Here is a 5,457-nt window from a genome sequence, read left to right as displayed (position 1 = left end):
TCTTTGTCCTTAGTGTGCTATACATTGAGATTTAATGCTATAACTAGTACTCAAACAGTATTTTTCACTTTATGTTTCTGTGTGGGAGCAAACTGTTGAAATCTTTACTTAATGTGTGCTAAACTGATCTTCTGTATATAAAGAGAATCGAAAATGAATCTTGATGTGAATGGAAGGGGAGAGGGAGTGGGAAAGGGGAGGGTTGCAGGTGGGAGGGACGTTATGAGGGGGAAGCCATTGTAATCCATAAACTGTACTTTGGAAATTTATATTCATTAAATAAAAGTTTAAAAAAAAGAGGTGTTACCTGATTCATATTAAGAATGATTTTCAACAATAATATTTATAATGTTCCCAAGAAAATAACTAATATTTAAAAGTCATCATAAATATGTGTATAACAAGACACTAATAAACGTATACCATTTACATTACTGCTAATTCTAAGCATCCCCTAGCTGTCATGTATACAATGATAGCATACTCTGTCACATCAGTACAAACAGGTGGTAATTACAAAGTGAATGAAGCAGACTATTACTATTTCGCCATGTAGATTGACCTTATCTGTTGTTTATGGAATTCATAACCAATGTCAGCTATCAGATGTTTAAGTCAACATTTTGGAACAATGTGTATTTTATTGTTAGAAATACTTGATTCATAAGATACAGACCTATTTTAGAGACACAGAGTAAAATTTCTTATTATGTGGACTTATATCTGGAAGAAATATGCATTTCTTACACAGACCAAAAACAGAGCAAATGCATGTTTATGTTATGTAAGTCAGAATGAAAAATGATCCATCTATCTTTCTGTGTGCATTCATGTGTTTATAAGTATTACACCAATTTATGGTAATTGCTCAAGTCAGAAAATGAAATTATTTATAATTTTATCTTAGCTATTGGCTAAAAGCATACATTTATAAATGTTTACATGTCACTTGATTTTGTTCTGTATTTTTAAATATAAATTATACATGAAATTAGTGTATTATATCCTTTGAGTTTTATCTGCCCCATTGCCCTCCCTTTCTATTAATGAAGTGCTAATAATTTTTATGCCAGTTATGTTTATGGGTCATATAATTTTAAGATCAAATTGTTCTTGTGTCTTGTGATTTTCTTCAATGTAGGATGAATGTACATTTAAAAACAGAACCTTAGGGGCAGGTGTTGTGGCGTACAGGATTAAGCTGCTGTTTGGAATGCCCACATCCCTTATCAGAGTGCCAGTCAGTACTGCCTATCTTGCTTATTGTACAGCTTCTTGCTAATGTGACTGGGATGCAGCAGATGGTAATTCAGGTACTTGAGTTACTGTCAGGCATCTGGAAAGTGCTGATAGAGTTATTGTCTCCTGGGTTCACTGTTGGCCCATCCCCTGCTGTGGCCATTCTGGGAGTGCATCAGTAGATGGAAGATTGTGTCTCTCTTTGTCTGCATTTCAAAAGCATGCTATTTTTAAAAAGTTTACAAAGGTGAGGCATACATATATAAATATATACAATTTGGATGTGAAAGATCATCTAGATAAATGATGAGTTATACAAATACATAAACACACACATACACACACATATATATATGTACACACATATATATATGTACACACATATATATATATACATATATAGCATCAATGTTTTACTGTTCCTTATATCACATTGACTGTTCATCTTTTAATAGCTCTACTCTTTCTCTGTAATGTTATTTCTGAGTAAGAAAAAAAAACATTAGGTTGGGTGTAATTTGGTGGAGCATATGTCTGCTTATTGATACAAGTGAGACAGTTTCAAACCACTAGGATCAGCCCTGTTCCTATTTCTATGCACAATTATATATTACTACATTTAGCTACATATTACAAGCTAGAACATTCAATTCTTGCTTTTTAGGTGTACTTTCTCAATCCACGAGGCCTTTTTGTAAAGCTGTATGATAATTACAGTGTGTTTACATAAAGTATACTCACAAAAATCTATGAAAAAGTTTAATACGAGTCAGTATTTTTCTCAAACAATGCCTTTTAAATTGAGTTTAAGCAAACTGAAATCTCAGCATTTGCTTGCAGAATACCAATGACCAGCTTATATTTCACAATGTCTAGTGATTTGAGTTCTCAAAAAGAGATTATGTCCTACAAAATTATGAAATTCTTAATACTTTAGGCACAGAAGGCCTGAGTTTAATGCTCCTTTACTTGACATTCTCAAAAATTCAAATCTCCAGAAACACATGCAGCATTTAAACTTGAACAATCAATATCGATTTTCTGATATGTAACAACTGGACTTTCTAAACATCATAAGCACCAGTTTCAGAGATTCAGAGAATGAAGGATTGGTCACAGTACTAATCTTTTGTTCTCTATTCAAATAGGTATTCAGTTCAAGAGAAGATATTAATATTTAGTTACAGCAATTCTTATTATTTTCTAAAGGAAAATTTCATTATTATTATCTTCATTTATATGCTTATATAACAATAAAGCAAAAATACCTTCCCACTGAAACAGTTTAGCAAGAATAGTAAAAGATAAAATGCAGATTTAAAAAGAAACAAGAATACCAAACCTAATTGTCTGATAAAGGAAGCACCAATAATTAGAAATCTAAATTGGGCATGTTGGGACCAGCACTGTGGCATAACGGGTAAAGCCACTGCTTGTAGCATGGGCATCACATATGGGTGTCTGTTCCATTCCAGCTGCTCCACTTCTGATCCACTACCTGCTAACATGTCTGGAAAAGCAGGTAGCTGGATCAAAAGTGGGACAGCTGGGTCTCAAATCAATGCCTATTTGGGATGTCAGCATCACAGGCAGTTGCTTAATCTGAAATACTATCACACTGGTCCTTTAGAAGAACTTTTCAATAAACTTAGAATGACCACTATGTACTTCCTTTTGTTTCAGAAGTATTAAGATTTTTTGAGACAAAATCTTGATTTAGTTTTTGCTAACAGATCTCATTTCGCTCTATGAATATTTATATACAGAAGATTTCAAGGATAAAGGAGCTTTTGCTTCTGTCAAGGGCCATTTAGCACATCATTCTCTGGTAATGCAGAATTATCAACTTAAAAATTAGTCCCCTATACATTTGTTGAATTTTGAGTCCTGCTGATGGTTGCCTTGGCAAGGCCATACCAAATGATTGTGCAAGCCATCCACGAAAACAGATTAGAGTATTAGTCTATAGGACCATATTTTATTTATAGGACTATATTTTCTAATATCTCCAAGTTCTGCTTCCCAACTCACAGAATCTTGCTGAAAACCAGAGGCATGATTCCATACAGAGCATAGGCTAGAAAACTTTGCAAGATGGCTATCCTTGAGGAGCAAGCATCTACCTTTTACCATGCTACTCTATTAACAGCACAATACAATTGAGTTCTAAAAACATTTATTCTGTATTTTCATATACTCAATGTATTCTATATATTTAAAATAGCTCAATTTGAGTTAAGTTTTAATACACTTGATTACATAATACATACTTAAAAAGTATCGGTCCTTCTCTTTAACCATGATTATTACTTTGAAATGAATAATTTATTTTTTGTCTTTATGTGAAGGTCAACAAAGTTATCAGATTATTGATAAAAGGAGAATACGATATACCATTTTCCTACATTTACATTATGTAGTTCTAGTGCTCATAAAAACTGACTTTTAGGGAAAGAAAGTATCTGAGTATCCAGGGATTATTCAAAACTATTTACAGATAGGAAAGGAGAGGGCCATGGTAGACGTAGAAAAAGAGAGGGCCGTGGTAGAAACATTTAGGTATGTAAGACCTTTGGTTCATCTCCTCCCAGGGAGTGATTTGATTTATGGACTTTCTTCTTTTCCAGTCAATGCCCATGAAAAATAACATGTTACTTACTGCCTAGATAAGTCTGGTTTCTGATCATGCAAAAACTAACTTGATTCTGGTTTCTTGTATTTATAATTTTTGTTTGAATTCTCTGATTTTATTTCCACGGCATCCACATGTATTTCTTTGTTTGCAACCATGTGCAAACAGCTGAAGATGGCTGAAGTGCTTGAGCCCCTGCACCCATGTAGGAGATCCAGAAGAATTTCTGGGCACCTGTCCTTGGTCTGGCTCAGCCCTGGTCATTGAGGCATTTAGGGAGTGAGCCAAAGGATTAGAGAGCTCTCTCTTTCTTGCTCTATGTCCCTGGCTCTCCCTCTCTCTCTTTCCAATAAACAAAAAATAAATATTTCTTTAAAGTTCTAAGACTCCTAAGGTTGTTGTCTCTCAGCAGCTTGATTAGTAGATGAAATGTGGAGAAATGCATCACATATGAAGCTTGTGGCACATGAAGCTCACCCAAAACAGGCATTCAGGAAACTCATAAACTCTTAATAAAGTTATAATGGCAAAAGTCCTACCGGCAAAAACAGAAAAGACAATTAAAAGTTTTACAAAAAGGAAAGAAAAAGAATTTTAAATCTCATATGTACTAGTGTTATGAAACAGACTGAAAAAACCTATGATCAATTTCTTCTGAAAAAGGAATTATATCTCAAAGGGAAGAAATTGGAACAAAGAAAATTGTGATAAGTGCAATATGTAATGATGAACTTAGGGGTCATTCACACAGAACATAAGTAGTTCTCCATCAAGTAATACTTTTTTATTTTTTCTTTATATTTTTTCCTCACAAGGCAAGGGATCTGACAGTATTTGCCTGCTGCATTTCAAAAGTACCATAAGCCAATGATTCTCAGGTTCTTCTTATTCTTCCACTATTGGAATGGAATTGTAATTATATTATTCTATTTCTGTTTCAGTGTTTTACAATGAGCATGCTTGCGAGATGAATTACTTCCCTGTCTGTTGTTCACTGCTATCAATCAAGATAAAGCCAGATTTTGCAAGGATTGACATGCTCTTGGAGCCTTTTCCATTTATTTCCTGTGTGTACAGATCCACAAAACTTGCATGCTTCTTTTGCAGTGAATTTATTTACAGATTCCTTTTGTCAAAAAGAAATTCAATTTTTGTTTTATCATCTGAAGAAAATGAACCTATTCCAATGACTGGAAATAATGGTTCAATCCCCTTTGCTTTAAACTGCAAATAACAGTTCACTATTTGGAACTTCCTCAAGATGGATGGAGTTGTCTTATCATGTAATAAAGTTCTTCATTCTTAGCAATATTCAAGCAGAATCTGATGACATCTCCAAAGGTGTGTGTGACAGAGAGGCAGTTGAATGATCCATTGAGCATGTCTGCCTGGAGAAATGATGTGAAACTTTGGGAAGCCAGATACATGATAGTCACATTGAAAATGCTATGACCAACACCTAATGGTTTATTTGGACAAGGAAAGCATAGTGACAGCTCATTTAAATGCATTTCAGATATAATTTAAGTCCTACAGTTGTGACAGGTAATGTCTTTTATATGGCCTGAAAATATTCCAGATATTCA

Source organism: Oryctolagus cuniculus, chromosome 9 (genome assembly GCF_051225735.1).
Source record: "Oryctolagus cuniculus isolate XC-2025 breed Fujian yellow rabbit chromosome 9, ASM5122573v1, whole genome shotgun sequence".
Classification (NCBI taxonomy): domain Eukaryota; kingdom Metazoa; phylum Chordata; class Mammalia; order Lagomorpha; family Leporidae; genus Oryctolagus; species Oryctolagus cuniculus.
Note: the sequence above shows the minus strand (reverse complement) of the source record.